This window comes from Argopecten irradians, chromosome 5 (assembly GCF_041381155.1).
Source record: "Argopecten irradians isolate NY chromosome 5, Ai_NY, whole genome shotgun sequence".
Taxonomy (NCBI): domain Eukaryota; kingdom Metazoa; phylum Mollusca; class Bivalvia; order Pectinida; family Pectinidae; genus Argopecten; species Argopecten irradians.
In genome coordinates this window covers 7,607,159-7,625,188 of record NC_091138.1, presented here as the reverse complement: position 1 = coordinate 7,625,188, position 18,030 = coordinate 7,607,159, and positions in this window count along the sequence as shown.

Sequence of the window (18,030 nt, the reverse complement as noted above, 5' to 3'; positions counted from 1 at the left end):
GTTGTTCCATTAGTAACTATCCTTGATATTGTAGTTACTGGTATATAACTTTACTTGGTATATAGCTGTTCCTTTAGTAACTATCCTTGATACTGTAGTTACAGGTACATGTCTTTACTTGGTATATAGCTGTTCCATTAGTAACTATCCTTGATACTGTAGTTACTGGTACATGTCTTTACTTGGTATATAGCTGTTCCATTAGTAACTATCCTTGATACTGTAGTTACAGGTACATGTCTTTACTTGGTATATAGCTGTTCCATTAGTAACTATCCTTGATACTGTAGTTACTGGTACATGTCTTTACTTGGTATATAGCTGTTCCATTAGTAACTATCCTTGATACTGTAGTTACTGGAACATGTCTTTACTTGGTATATAGCTGTTCCATTAGTAACTATCCTTGATACTGTAGTTACTGGTACATGTCTTTACTTGGTATATAGTTGTTCCATTAGTAACTATCCTTGATACTGTAGTTACTGGTACATGTCTTTACTTGGTATATAGCTGTTCCATTAGTAACTATTCTTGATACTGTAGTTACTGAAACATGTCTTTACTTGGTATATAGCTGTTCCATAGTAACTATCCTTAATATTGTAGTTACAGGTACATGTCTTTACTTGGTATATAGCTGTTCCATTAGTAACTATCCTTGATACTGTAGTTACTGGTATATAACTTTACTTGGTATATAGCTGTTCCATTAGTAACTATCCTTGATACTGTAGTTACAGGTACATGTCTTTACTTGGTATATAGCTGTTCCATAGTAACTATCCTTGATACTGTAGTTACTGGTACATGTCTTTACTTGGTATATAGCTGTTCCATAGTAACTATCCTTGATACTGTAGTTACTGGTACATGTCTTTACTTGGTATATAGCTGTTCCATTAGTAACTATCCTTGATACTGTAGTTACAGGTACATGTCTTTACTTGGTATATAGCTGTTCCATTAGTAACTATCCTTGATACTGTAGTTACTGGTACATGTCTTTACTTGGTATATAGCTGTTCCATTAGTAACTATCCTTGATACTGTAGTTACTGGAACATGTCTTTACTTGGTATATAGCTGTTCCATTAGTAACTATCCTTGATACTGTAGTTACTGGTACATGTCTTTACTTGGTATATAGTTGTTCCATTAGTAACTATCCTTGATACTGTAGTTACTGGTACATGTCTTTACTTGGTATATAGCTGTTCCATTAGTAACTATTCTTGATACTGTAGTTACTGAAACATGTCTTTACTTGGTATATAGCTGTTCCATAGTAACTATCCTTAATATTGTAGTTACAGGTACATGTCTTTACTTGGTATATAGCTGTTCCATTAGTAACTATCCTTGATACTGTAGTTACTGGTATATAACTTTACTTGGTATATAGCTGTTCCATTAGTAACTATCCTTGATACTGTAGTTACAGGTACATGTCTTTACTTGGTATATAGCTGTTCCATAGTAACTATCCTTGATACTGTAGTTACTGGTACATGTATTTACTTGGTATATAGCTGTTCCATAGTAACTATCCTTGATATTGTAGTTACTGGTACATGTCTTTACTTGGTATATAGCTGTTCCATTAGTAACTATCCTTGATACTGTAGTTACAGGTACATGACTTTACTTGGTATATAGCTGTTCCATAGTAACTATCCTTGATACTGTAGTTACAGGTACATGACTACTTGGTATATAGCTGTTCCATTAGTAACTATCCTTGATACTGTAGTTACAGGTACATGTCTTTACTTGGGATATCGTTATTCCATAGTAACTATCCTTGATACTGTAGTTACAGGTACATGTCTTTACTTGGTATATAGTTGTTCCATTAGTAACTATCCTTGATACTGTAGTTACTGGTACATGTATTTACTTGATATATAGTTGTTCCATTAGTAACTATCCTTGATACTGTAGTTACTGGTACATGTATTTACTTGGTATATAGTTGTTCCTTTAGTAACTATTCTTGATACTATAGTTACTGGTATATAACTTTACTTGGTATATAGTTGTTCCATTAGTAACTATCCTTGATACTGTAGTTACAGGTCATGACTTTACTTGGTATATAGCTGTTCCATAGTAACTATCCTTGATACTGTAGTTACTGGTATATAACTTTACTTGGTATATAGTTGTTCCATTAGTAACTATCCTTGATACTGTAGTTACAGGTACATGACTTTACTTGGTATATAGCTGTTCCATAGTAACTATCCTTGATACTGTAGTTATTACTGGTACATGTCTTTATTTTGTTCCATTAGTAACTATCCTTGATATTGTAGTTACTGGTACATGTCTTTACTTGGTATATAGCTGTTCCATAGTAACTATCCTTGATACTGTAGTTACAGGTATATGTCTTTACTTGGTATATAGTTGTTCCATTAGTAACTATCCTTGATACTGTAGTTACTGGTACATGTCTTTACTTGGTATATAGCTGTTCCATTAGTAACTATCCTTGATACTGTAGTTACTGGTACATGTCTTTACTTGGTATATAGCTGTTCCATAGTAACTATCCTTGATACTGTAGTTACAGGTATATGTCTTTACTTGGTATATAGCTGTTCCATAGTAACTATCCTTGATACTGTAGTTACTGGTACATGTCTTTACTTGGTATATAGCTGTTCCATAGTAACTATCCTTGATACTGTAGTTACTGGTACATGTCTTTACTTGGTATATAGCTGTTCCATAGTAACTATCCTTGATACTGTAGTTACAGGTATATGTCTTTACTTGGTATATAGTTGTTCCATTAGTAACTATCCTTGATACTGTAGTTACTGGTACATGTCTTTACTTGGTATATAGCTGTTCCATTAGTAACTATCCTTGATACTGTAGTTACTGGTACATGTCTTTACTTGGTATATAGCTGTTCCATAGTAACTATCCTTGATACTGTAGTTACAGGTATATGTCTTTACTTGGTATATAGTTGTTCCATTAGTAACTATCCTTGATACTGTAGTTACAGGTACATGACTTTACTTGGTATATAGCTGTTCCATAGTAACTATCCTTGATACTGTAGTTATTACTGGTACATGTCTTTATTTTGTTCCATTAGTAACTATCCTTGATATTGTAGTTACTGGTACATGTCTTTACTTGGTATATAGCTGTTCCATAGTAACTATCCTTGATACTGTAGTTACAGGTATATGTCTTTACTTGGTATATAGTTGTTCCATTAGTAACTATCCTTGATACTGTAGTTACTGGTACATGTCTTTACTTGGTATATAGCTGTTCCATTAGTAACTATCCTTGATACTGTAGTTACTGGTACATGTCTTTACTTGGTATATAGTTGTTCCATGAGTAACTATCCTTGATACTGTAGTTACAGGTACATGTCTTTACTTGGTATATAGTTGTTCCATAGTTACTATCCTTGATACTGTAGTTACTGGTACATGTCTTTACTTGGTATATAGCTGTTCCATAGTAACTATCCTTGATACTGTAGTTACTGGTACATGTCTTTACTTGGTATATAGCTGTTCCATAGTAACTATCCTTGATACTGTAGTTACAGGTACATGTCTTTACTTGGTATATAGCTGTTCCATAGTAACTATCCTTGATACTGTAGTTACTGGTACATGTCTTTACTTGGTATATAGCTGTTCCTGTAGTAACTATCCTTGATACTGTAGTTACTGGTACATGTCTTTACTTGGTATATAGCTGTTCCATTAGTAACTACCGTATCCTTGATATTGTAGTTACTGGTACATGTCTTTACTTGGTATATAGCTGTTCCATTAGTAACTATCCTTGATACTGTAGTTACAGGTACATGACTTTACTTGGTATATAGCTGTTCCATTAGTAACTATCCTTGATACTGTAGTTACAGGTACATGTCTTTACTTGGTATATAGCTGTTCCATTAGTAACTATCCTTGATATTGTAGTTACTGGTATATAACTTTACTTGGTATATAGCTGTTCCATTAGTAACTATCCTTGATACTGTAGTTACAGGTACATGTCTTTACTTGGTATATAGTTGTTCCATTAGTAACTATTCTTGATACTATAGTTACTGGTATATAACTTTACTTGGTATATAGCTGTTCCATTAGTAACTATCCTTGATACTGTAGTTACAGGTACATGACCTTAATCGGTATATAGTTGTTCCATTAGTAATTATCTTGATACTGTAGTTACAGGTACACGAATTTAATTGGTATATAGCTGTTCCATTCCTTGATACATAGATATTTTATTTGTAGAAAACTTTCTCGCCTTGTACTTAGCCAATGACATGTTAGTTTGTATCCAGGAACATATTTTGTATAACTATAATATTGACATTTATCACATATGTACTCAAATCTATGTTTTTAATTTTGCTATGTTATAATGTATATTTTGTATTGCTATATTGCTTATTGCTATGTTAACATCTGTGATAAAGATCAATCATGTTACGATAACATATTTATTTTTTAATAAAACAATATTGGAAACAGAATTTCATTTTAGGAAAGAAATGAGAAACCATGAAAGCAGAGCATTAATTGACAAAGCACATTATTCACTGAAATACTTTCATATGACAAAGTTTCAGTAGAAACGATTTTTAGTTTATTACGAAAAATCCAACTTACCAAAAATATTTTGTTTCTATTTTTTTAGATTAGTAATTTCCTAGATATATGAGTCCTTATGAATGCTTAAAATGAGATTTACATAGTCACTGATTTCACATTTTATTATCATCAAAAGTGAAAGAGTATTTTACTAGAAACTTGTAAAGTTTTTTCAACTTAGATTTACCACTTTGTTAGGAAGTGAAAATTATAGATAGTCTTATTACACTTGGACCTAAGTCTGAGGAGTCAGTGGTTAGAAGGGCGATTTGCTAAATCTCTTGATTTGTGAAAATTAATTTTTATCCGCTGTACACCTAATTCCAGTTACACAGCAAAATTGTGTAAAGCATATGAAATTGCTTGACATGGATGAGTAGAAAACAGTACATTTATGTCATCAGGATTTCAACATTTTCCAACAAAAAGTGTAACTGACTTCTGCCATCAACAACAAGGTTTAATCTAAGACATTATCACCTTTTGAACAACTGGACTGTAATCAGCGACAGTTTGTAGATTAATAGGGATAGTTTATAATTATATTTGACAAATGAGAGTGCGCCTGATGGTGCCTAATCACCAGATGTAGGCACGAGGTGATTTATAAATTGTTATTATAACTTTCAATATTCCAGTGATTGGTGCACACCTTCTATACATGCTGCTCTTTTGTTTGTTATTGTATTTACATGATATAAGATGTCTTGTTTCAGTATTTATTGTAATGTGTAGTGAGTGTTTCATTGGTCTGATATGACATGCGAAATTGGCTTTATATTGTTTTGAGACACAATTTTGACAAATATTACCATTGCTCATAATGAATTTATTTTATATAAAATGTCAATTAATTTTGCAGTATTTCTTTAAAAGAATTTGTGTTTGTCCTTGTAGAAAAAAAGTGTTTTGTCTTCTTTGTCAATGCAATATATTTTGGATTTCCGACCTTTAATTGATTTAGATATTCAGTATTAAGATTGTCATGTTGTTTTTTGCTTTAAAATCCAGTGTGGATATGAATGATGAAGTATGCAGTGTATTACTGTTAAATGAAATTTATGTTCAGAGAACACTAATCTCTCCTGTAAAGGTTTCGGAAAGTTAACAGAAAATGATGCATGTACAACTTTTATTGAGAGTGATATTTGTATAATTTACAGTGAAATGTGACATGTGTGTCTTTGTAACTTGGATCTCAATTGCTGAGCAACGATAGGCCTGAATGTAAGCCAATTGTTTATAATGGATATTGATCATGTAACATATTGTGTTCTATGGGGAGTTATTGAGGAATTTATACAGGGATTTGACACAATGTCTCCAACCTACAGTCCTATATTGATACACATTCTCTCCTGAAGTTATACAAAATAGAGTAATAACTTAAACCACCAAAACTGTAATATCCCAATCCTATAATGATTTATGAGAGGCAGCTGGTCAGCTGCTTTATTATCCAATCTCACTTTACTGAATGTTGTTGATATAGCAACATTTCATATCATGCTTATCCTCAAACATTGATGGTTATTGTGATGTGACTGAAATAATAATCTTATTTTACTGTAGAGAACATGCTTAGAGATTGAAGCACCTGATTCCCCAAGCTTTCAGTCAGTCATTTCCTGGGGACTATTGGTTGGTCTATTCTGTCAAGTCTCTGTAAAACATTGTAAACACAGGGTCCTAATAAACAGATGTGGGTGTGGGTTTAATGTACTCAAACACAACTAACATGTATGTAAGATTTGGTGTAATTTATAATAAAAATATCATAAGCACATGTTGATTTCTGGATTTATTTAAAAAACCATATTTACATCACAGTGACATATTTTACTAAGCATGGCTTCAGCTGTCCTTTGATTGGATGGTCAATTGAAAAAAATTATAGCTGTGACAGCCAATCAAATTAGAAAAGAAAAACACACATATTGTTGATGATGCAAATTAGTGAAAGAGATATTCACATCCTTCAGAAAGCCTGAGAGTTCGCATATAGGGGTATTTTGAAACATAGATTTCAAATATTGCCTGATCCAAGAGACCAATGGGTCGGCAGCCGTCTTGAATTCCTATTTGGTCACCATAACTTTGCAAATATTCTTTGGTTTAATGTGACCTGTTGTAACAATTTTTGAGTGTTTTGACAGCCATTATCCAATACTCGATTGATTTGAAACATCTGATAAACCCCATGGTCGCCATTTTGAATTCCAATATGACAATCCAGACAAAATGTTGAAAATACATAGCTAGTGTTATAATGACGTATGGTGCTGATATTTAATACCTAAATGTAATTCATCTTGTTGAGTTCAATAATGCGACGATTGGCAGTACATTGTATTTAAATATACAGAACACTTTTCTGTCAATTTCTACTTCCAAATTTAATGCTCATCCTTAAAGCATTGTCCAAAGCAGACACCTAGTTCTTTTCACGTTAAATAATCTAAAGAACCCTGTACACTACTGGTACTTTACATTTATACATAAACCTGCAGCTCTGATATTACTGTCCAAAACAATTCTAGCCATTGCATTGTCATTTTCACCTATCTGCATATGAAGATAGCTCTAGGATTGCAACTCTTTGGGCTCAAAATAATGGTCTCTTATTGTGTTAACACAGTGCTTTCTTTGAGATATGGTATATTTGTGGATTGGATTCCGCTGAGCAAACAGTTGCTAGCATGGCCCGTTCACTTGTTAAAGGGATAAAGGGAGGGGGTTCCACTGTATATATAACAATGATGAACCTTCCATGTTTTCATGTCATTATTTGCTACTTCTGTCGGTAGATGTGGGATATAATAAAAAATCATCCCAAATATTTGCAAGGAATTCAATTGCAATAATCTAATACAGCATATTTCCCAATTCCACATAAACAACGTAAAGCAACACATGACCATCAGGATTCATATGAGTCAAAAACTGTTAGCTACAATACATATAGTGTATTTAAAATGTCTTTGCACATGCGCCAAATTTGCTTGCCATAGTAAACACAGCCACTATCCCTGACCCCAGCATACGGTAATACTTCAGTATTCTTGCATGCAAACTATCTATAACATTTTCTTCATTTAAATCTGTAATAAATATTTTCTTTGGAAATAGCATTGCTTTAGAGCAGCTGTTTGGAAACTGTTTCACTGATGCAGAGGGATAGCTTTATCTTAAATAGAAATAAGCCAATGCGCTGTGCACACCATTGCTGGTTGCTAGGTGCACGACATTGATGCCTTAACTGTACTTGCTCTGGTCACACAGTATTGATGCCTTAGCTGTACTTGCTCTTGTCACGGTATTGATGCCTTAGCTGTACTTGCTCTGGTCACACGGTATTGATGCCTTAGCTGTACATGCTCTGGTCACACGGTATTGATGCCTTAGCTGTACTTGCTCTGGTCACGGTATAAATGCCTTAGCTGTACTTACTCTGGTCACGGTATTGATGCCTTAGCTGTACTTGCTCTGTTGATGCCTTAGCTGTACTTGCTCTGGTCACACGGTATTGATGCCTTAGCTGTACTTGCTCTGGTCACACGGTATTGATGCCTTAGCTGTACTTGCTCTGGTCACACGGTATTGATGCCTTAGCTGTACTTGCTCTGGTCACACGGTATTGATGCCTTAGCTGTACTTGCTCTGGTCACACGGTATTGATGCCTTAGCTGTACTTGCTCTGGTCACACGGTATTGATGCCTTAGCTGTACTTGCTCTGGTCACACGGTATTGATGCCTTAGCTGTACTTGCTCTGGTCACACGGTATTGATGCCTTAGCTGTACTTGCTCTGGTCACACGGTATTGATGCCTTAGCTGTACTTGCTGGTCACACGGTATTGATGCCTTAGCTGTACTTGCTCTGGTCACACGGTATTGATGCCTTAGCTGTACTTGCTCTGGTCACACGGTATTGATGCCTTAGCTGTACTTGCTCTGGTCACACGGTATTGATGCCTTAGCTGTACTTGCTCTGGTCACACGGTATTGATGCCTTAGCTGTACTTGCTCTGGTCACGGTATTGATGCCTTAGCTGTACTTGCTCTGGTCACGGTATTGATGCCTTAGCTGTACTTGCTCTGGTCACACGGTATTGATGCCTTAGCTGTACTTGCTCTGGTCACACGGTATTGATGCCTTAGCTGTACTTGCTCTGGTCACACGGTATTGATGCCTTAGCTGTACTTGCTCTGGTCACACGGTATTGATGCCTTAGCTGTACTTGCTCTGGTCACACGGTATTGATGCCTTAGCTGTACTTGCTCTGGTCACACGGTATTGATGCCTTAGCTGTACTTGCTCTGGTCACACGGTATTGATGCCTTAGCTGTACTTGCTCTGGTCACACGGTATTGATGCCTTAGCTGTACTTGCTCTGGTCACACGGTATTGATGCCTTAGCTGTACTTGCTCTGGTCACACGGTATTGATGCCTTAGCTGTACTTGCTCTGGTCACACGGTATTGATGCCTTAGCTGTACTTGCTCTGGTCACACGGTATTGATGCCTTAGCTGTACTTGCTCTGGTCACACGGTATTGATGCCTTAGCTACTTGTACTTGCTCTGGTCACACGGTATTGATGCCTTAGCTGTACTTGCTCTGGTCACACGGTATTGATGCCTTAGCTGTACTTGCTCTGGTCACACGGTATTGATGCCTTAGCTGTACTTGCTCTGGTCACACGGTATTGATGCCTTAGCTGTACTTGCTCTGGTCACACGGTATTGATGCCTTAGCTGTACTTGCTCTGGTCACACGGTATTGATGCCTTAGCTGTACTTGCTCTGGTCACACGGTATTGATGCCTTAGCTGTACTTGCTCTGGTCACACGGTATTGATGCCTTAGCTGTACTTGCTCTGGTCACACGGTATTGATGCCTTAGCTGTACTTGCTCTGGTCACACGGTATTGATGCCTTAGCTGTACTTGCTCTGGTCACACGGTATTGATGCCTTAGCTGTACTTGCTCTGGTCACACGGTATTGATGCCTTAGCTGTACTTGCTCTGGTCACACGGTATTGATGCCTTAGCTGTACTTGCTCTGGTCACACGGTATTGATGCCTTAGCTGTACTTGCTCTGGTCACACGGTATTGATGCCTTAGCTGTACTTGCTCTGGTCACACGGTATTGATGCCTTAGCTGTACTTGCTCTGGTCACACGGTATTGATGCCTTAGCTGTACTTGCTCTGGTCACACGGTATTGATGCCTTAGCTGTACTTGCTCTGGTCACACGGTATTGATGCCTTAGCTGTACTTGCTCTGGTCACACGGTATTGATGCCTTAGCTGTACTTGCTCTGGTCACACGGTATTGATGCCTTAGCTGTACTTGCTCTGTTGATGCCTTAGCTGTACTTGCTCTGGTCACACGGTATTGATGCCTTAGCTGTACTTGCTCTGGTCACACGGTATTGATGCCTTAGCTGTACTTGCTCTGGTCACACGGTATTGATGCCTTAGCTGTACTTGCTCTGGTCACACGGTATTGATGCCTTAGCTGTACTTGCTCTGGTCACACGGTATTGATGCCTTAGCTGTACTTGCTCTGGTCACACGGTATTGATGCCTTAGCTGTACTTGCTCTGGTCACACGGTATTGATGCCTTAGCTGTACTTGCTCTGGTCACACGGTATTGATGCCTTAGCTGTACTTGCTCTGGTCACACGGTATTGATGCCTTAGCTGTACTTGCTCTGGTCACACGGTATTGATGCCTTAGCTGTACTTGCTCTGGTCACACGGTATTGATGCCTTAGCTGTACTTGCTCTGGTCACACGGTATTGATGCCTTAGCTGTACTTGCTCTGGTCACACGGTATTGATGCCTTAGCTGTACTTGCTCTGGTCACACGGTATTGATGCCTTAGGTGTACTTGCTCTGGTCACAAGGTATTGATGCCTTAGGTGTACTTGCTCTTGTCACACGGTAGTGATGCCTTATTGTACTTGCTCTGGTCACACGGTATTGATGCCTTAGCTGTACTTGCTCTGGTCACACGGTATTGATGCCTTAGCTGTACTTGCTCTGGTCACACGGTATTGATGCCTTAGCTGTACTTGCTCTGGTCACACGGTATTGATGCCTTAGCTGTACATGCTCTGGTCACAAGGTATTGATGCCTTAGCTATACTTGCTCTGGTCACACGGTATTGATGCCTTAGCTGTACTTGCTCTGGTCGCACGGTATTGATGCCTTAGCTGTACTTGCTCTGTTGATGCCTTAGCTGTACTTGCTCTGGTCACACGGTATTGATGCCTTAGCTGTACTTGCTCTGGTCACACGGTATTGATGCCTTAGCTGTACTTGCTCTGGTCACACGGTATTGATGCCTTAGCTGTACTTGCTCTGGTCACACGGTATTGATGCCTTAGCTGTACTTGCTCTGGTCACACGGTATTGATGCCTTAGCTGTACTTGCTCTGGTCACACGGTATTGATGCCTTAGCTGTACTTGCTCTGGTCACACGGTATTGATGCCTTAGCTGTACTTGCTCTGGTCACACGGTATTGATGCCTTAGCTGTACTTGCTCTGGTCACACGGTATTGATGCCTTAGCTGTACAAGCTCTGGTCACACGGTATTGATGCCTTAGCTGTACTTGCTCTGGTCACACGGTATTGATGCCTTAGCTGTACTTGCTCTGGTCACACGGTATTGATGCCTTAGCTGTACTTGCTCTGGTCACACGGTATTGATGCCTTAGCTGTACTTGCTCTGGTCACACGGTATTGATGCCTTAGCTGTACTTGCTCAGGTCACACGGTATTGATGCCTTAGCTGTACTTGCTCTGGTCACACGGTATTGATGCCTTAGCTGTACTTGCTCTGGTCACACGGTATTGATGCCTTAGCTGTACTTGCTCTGGTCACACGGTATTGATGCCTTAGCTGTACTTGCTCTGGTCACACGGTATTGATGCCTTAGCTGTACTTGCTCTGGTCACACGGTATTGATGCCTTAGCTGTACTTGCTCTGGTCACACGGTATTGATGCCTTAGCTGTACTTGCTCTGGTCACACGGTATTGATGCCTTAGCTGTACTTGCTCTGGTCACACGGTATTGATGCCTTAGCTGTACTTGCTCTGGTCACACGGTATTGATGCCTTAGCTGTACTTGCTCTGGTCACACGGTATTGATGCCTTAGCTGTACTTGCTCTGGTCACACGGTATTGATGCCTTAGCTGTACTTGCTCTGGTCACACGGTATTGATGCCTTAGCTGTACTTGCTCTGGTCACACGGTATTGATGCCTTAGCTGTACTTGCTCTGGTCACACGGTATTGATGCCTTAGCTGTACTTGCTCTGGTCACACGGTATTGATGCCTTAGCTGTACTTGCTCTGGTCACACGGTATTGATGCCTTAGCTGTACTTGCTCTGGTCACACGGTATTGATGCCTTAGCTGTACTTGCTCTGGTCACACGGTATTGATGCCTTAGCTGTACTTGCTCTGGTCACACGGTATTGATGCCTTAGCTGTACTTGCTCTGGTCACACGGTATTGATGCCTTAGCTGTACTTGCTCTGGTCACACGGTATTGATGCCTTAGCTGTACTTGCTCTGGTCACACGGTATTGATGCCTTAGCTGTACTTGCTCTGGTCACACGGTATTGATGCCTTAGCTGTACTTGCTCTGGTCACACGGTATTGATGCCTTAGCTGTACTTGCTCTGGTCACACGGTATTGATGCCTTAGCTGTACTTGCTCTGGTCACACGGTATTGATGCCTTAGCTGTACTTGCTCTGGTCACACGGTATTGATGCCTTAGCTGTACTTGCTCTGGTCACACGGTATTGATGCCTTAGCTGTACTTGCTCTGGTCACACGGTATTGATGCCTTAGCTGTACTTGCTCTGGTCACACGGTATTGATGCCTTAGCTGTACTTGCTCTGGTCACACGGTATTGATGCCTTAGCTGTACTTGCTCTGGTCACACGGTATTGATGCCTTAGCTGTACTTGCTCTGGTCACACGGTATTGATGCCTTAGCTGTACTTGCTCTGGTCACGGTAGATGCTTAGCTGTACTTGCTCTGGTCACACGGTATTGATGCCTTAGCTGTACTTGCTCTGGTCACACGGTATTGATGCCTTAGCTGTACTTGCTCTGGTCACACGGTATTGATGCCTTAGCTGTACTTGCTCTGGTCACACGGTATTGATGCCTTAGCTGTACTTGCTCTGGTCACACGGTATTGATGCCTTAGCTGTACTTGCTCTGGTCACACGGTATTGATGCCTTAGCTGTACTTGCTCTGGTCACACGGTATTGATGCCTTAGCTGTACTTGCTCTGGTCACACGGTATTGATGCCTTAGCTGTACTTGCTCTGGTCACACGGTATTGATGCCTTAGCTGTACTTGCTCTGGTCACACGGTATTGATGCCTTAGCTGTACTTGCTCTGGTCACACGGTATTGATGCCTTAGCTGTACATGCTATTGTCACACGGTATTGATGCCTTAGCTGTACTTGCTCTGGTCACACGGTATTGATGCCTTAGCTGTACTTGCTCTGGTCACACGGTATTGATGCCTTAGCTGTACTTGCTCTGGTCACACGGTATTGATGCCTTAGCTGTACTTGCTCTGGTCACGGTATTGATGCCTTAGCTGTACTTGCTCTGGTCACACGGTATTGATGCCTTAGCTGTACTTGCTCTGGTCACACGGTATTGATGCCTTAGCTGTACTTGCTCTGGTCACACGGTATTGATGCCTTAGCTGTACTTGCTCTGGTCACACGGTATTGATGCCTTAGCTGTACTTGCTCTGGTCACACGGTATTGATGCCTTAGCTGTACTTGCTCTGGTCACGGTATTGATGCCTTAGCTGTACTTGCTCTGGTCACACGGTATTGATGCCTTAGCTGTACTTGCTCTGGTCACACGGTATTGATGCCTTAGCTGTACTTGCTCTGGTCACACGGTATTGATGCCTTAGCTGTACTTGCTCTGGTCACACGGTATTGATGCCTTAGCTGTACTTGCTCTGGTCACACGGTATTGATGCCTTAGCTGTACTTGCTCTGGTCACACGGTATTGATGCCTTAGCTGTACTTGCTCTGGTCACACGGTATTGATGCCTTAGCTGTACTTGCTCTGGTCACACGGTATTGATGCCTTAGCTGTACTTGCTCTGGTCACACGGTATTGATGCCTTAGCTGTACTTGCTCTGGTCACACGGTATTGATGCCTTAGCTGTACTTGCTCTGGTCACACGGTATTGATGCCTTAGCTGTACTTGCTCTGGTCACACGGTATTGATGCCTTAGCTGTACTTGCTCTGGTCACACGGTATTGATGCCTTAGCTGTACTTGCTCTGGTCACACGGTATTGATGCCTTAGCTGTACTTGCTCTGGTCACACGGTATTGATGCCTTAGCTGTACTTGCTCTGGTCACACGGTATTGATGCCTTAGCTGTACTTGCTCTGGTCACACGGTATTGATGCCTTAGCTGTACTTGCTCTGGTCACACGGTATTGATGCCTTAGCTGTACTTGCTCTGGTCACACGGTATTGATGCCTTAGCTGTACTTGCTCTGGTCACACGGTATTGATGCCTTAGCTGTACTTGCTCTGGTCACACGGTATTGATGCCTTAGCTGTACTTGCTCTGGTCACACGTATTGATGCCTAGCTGTACTTGCTCTGGTCACACGGTATTGATGCCTTAGCTGTACTTGCTCTGGTCACACGGTATTGATGCCTTAGCTGTACTTGCTCTGGTCACACGGTATTGATGCCTTAGCTGTACTTGCTCTGGTCACACGGTATTGATGCCTTAGCTGTACTTGCTCTGGTCACACGGTATTGATGCCTTAGCTGTACTTGCTCTGGTCACACGGTATTGATGCCTTAGCTGTACTTGCTCTGGTCACACGGTATTGATGCCTTAGCTGTACTTGCTCTGGTCACACGGTATTGATGCCTTAGCTGTACTTGCTCTGGTCACACGGTATTTGATGCCTTAGCCTGTAACTTGCTCTGGTCACACGGTATTGATGCCTTAGCTGTACTTGCTCTGGTCACACGGTATTGATGCCTTAGCTGTACTTGCTCTGGTCACACGGTATTGATGCCTTAGCTGTACTTGCTCTGGTCACACGGTATTGATGCCTTAGCTGTACTTGCTCTGGTCACACGGTATTGATGCCTTAGCTGTACTTGCTCTGGTCACACGGTATTGATGCCTTAGCTGTACTTGCTCTGGTCACACGGTATTGATGCCTTAGCTGTACTTGCTCTGGTCACACGGTATTGATGCCTTAGCTGTACTTGCTCTGGTCACACGGTATTGATGCCTTAGCTGTTCTTGCTCTGGTCACACGGTTTTGATGCTTTAGCTATACTTACTCTGGTCGCACGGTATTCATGACTAAGCTGTACTTGCTCTGGTCACACGGTATTGATGCCTTAGCTGTACTTGCTCTGGTCACACGGTATTGATGCCTTAGCTGTACTTGCTCTGGTCACACGGTATTGATGCCTTAGCTGTACTTGCTCTGGTCACACGGTATTGATGCCTTAGCTGTACTTGCTCTGGTCACACGGTATTGATGCCTTAGCTGTACTTGCTCTGGTCACACGGTATTGATGCCTTAGCTGTACTTGCTCTGGTCACACGGTATTGATGCCTTAGCTGTACTTGCTCTGGTCACACGGTATTGATGCCTTAGCTGTACTTGCTCTGGTCACACGGTATTGATGCCTTAGCTGTACTTGCTCTGGTCACACGGTATTGATGCCTTAGCTGTACTTGCTCTGGTCACACGGTATTGATGCCTTAGCTGTACTTGCTCTGGTCACACGGTATTGATGCCTTAGCTGTACTTGCTCTGGTCACACGGTATTGATGCCTTAGCTGTACTTGCTCTGGTCACACGGTATTGATGCCTTAGCTGTACTTGCTCTGGTCACACGGTATTGATGCCTTAGCTGTACTTGCTCTGGTCACACGGTATTGATGCCTTAGCTGTACTTGCTCTGGTCACACGGTATTGATGCCTTAGCTGTACTTGCTCTGGTCACACGGTATTGATGCCTTAGCTGTACTTGCTCTGGTCACACGGTATTGATGCCTTAGCTGTACTTGCTCTGGTCACACGGTATTGATGCCTTAGCTGTACTTGCTCTGGTCGCACGGTATTGATGCCTTAGCTGTACTTGCTCTGTTGATGCCTTAGCTGTACTTGCTCTGGTCACACGGTATTGATGCCTTAGCTGTACTTGCTCTGGTCACACGGTATTGATGCCTTAGCTGTACTTGCTCTGGTCACACGGTATTGATGCCTTAGCTGTACTTGCTCTGGTCACACGGTATTGATGCCTTAGCTGTACTTGCTCTGGTCACACGGTATTGATGCCTTAGCTGTACTTGCTCTGGTCACACGGTATTGATGCCTTAGCTGTACTTGCTCTGGTCACACGGTATTGATGCCTTAGCTGTACTTGCTCTGGTCACACGGTATTGATGCCTTAGCTGTACTTGCTCTGGTCACACGGTATTGATGCCTTAGCTGTACTTGCTCTGGTCACACGGTATTGATGCCTTAGCTGTACTTGCTCTGGTCACACGGTATTGATGCCTTAGCTGTACTTGCTCTGGTCACACGGTATTGATGCCTTAGCTGTACTTGCTCTGGTCACACGGTATTGATGCCTTAGCTGTACTTGCTCTGGTCACACGGTATTGATGCCTTAGCTGTACTTGCTCTGGTCACACGGTATTGATGCCTTAGCTGTACTTGCTCTGGTCACACGGTCTGTTGATGCCTTAGCTGTACTTGCTCTGGTCACACGGTATTGATGCCTTAGCTGTACTTGCTCTGGTCACACGGTATTGATGCCTTAGCTGTACTTGCTCTGGTCACACGGTATTGATGCCTTAGCTGTACTTGCTCTGGTCACACGGTATTGATGCCTTAGCTGTACTTGCTCTGGTCACACGGTATTGATGCCTTAGCTGTACTTGCTCTGGTCACACGGTATTGATGCCTTAGCTGTACTTGCTCTGGTCACACGGTATTGATGCCTTAGCTGTACTTGCTCTGGTCACACGGTATTGATGCCTTAGCTGTACTTGCTCTGGTCACACGGTATTGATGCCTTAGCTGTTCTTGCTCTGGTCACACGGTATTGATGCCTTAGCTGTACTTGCTCTGGTCACACGGTATTGATGCCTTAGCTGTTCTTGCTCTGGTCACACGGTATTGATGCCTTAGCTGTACTTGCTCTGGTCACACGGTATTGATGCCTTAGCTGTACTTGCTCTGGTCACACGGTATTGATGCCTTAGCTGTACTTGCTCTGGTCACACGGTATTGATGCCTTAGCTGTACTTGCTCTGGTCACACGGTATTGATGCCTTAGCTGTACTTGCTCTGGTCACACGGTATTGATGCCTTAGCTGTACTTGCTCTGGTCACACGGTATTGATGCCTTAGCTGTACTTGCTCTGGTCACACGGTATTGATGCCTTAGCTGTACTTGCTCTGGTCACACGGTATTGATGCCTTAGCTGTACTTGCTCTGGTCACACGGTATTGATGCCTTAGCTGTACTTGCTCTGGTCACACGGTATTGATGCCTTAGCTGTACTTGCTCTGGTCACACGGTATTGATGCCTTAGCTGTACTTGCTCTGGTCACACGGTATTGATGCCTTAGCTGTACTTGCTCTGGTCACACGGTATTGATGCCTTAGCTGTACTTGCTCTGGTCACACGGTATTGATGCCTTAGCTGTACTTGCTCTGGTCACACGGTATTGATGCCTTAGCTGTACTTGCTCTGGTCACACGGTATTGATGCCTTAGCTGTACTTGCTCTGGTCACACGGTATTGATGCCTTAGCTGTACTTGCTCTGGTCACACGGTATTGATGCCTTAGCTGTACTGCTCTGCACACGGTATTGATGCTTAGCTGACTTAGCTTGCTCTGGTCACACGGTATTGATGCCTTAGCTGTACTTGCTCTGGTCACACGGTATTGATGCCTTAGCTGTACTTGCTCTGGTCACACGGTATTGATGCCTTAGCTGTACTTGCTCTGGTCACACGGTATTGATGCTTTAGCTATACTTGCTCTGGTCACACGGTATTGATGCCTTAGCTGTACTTGCTCTGGTCACACGGTATTGATGCCTTAGCTGTACTTGCTCTGGTCACACGGTATTGATGCCTTAGCTGTACTTGCTCTGGTCACACGGTATTGATGCCTTAGCTGTCTTGCTCTGGTCACACGGTATTGATGCCTTAGCTGTACTTGCTCTGGTCACACGGTATTGATGCCTTAGCTGTACTTGCTCTGGTCACACGGTATTGATGCCTTAGCTGT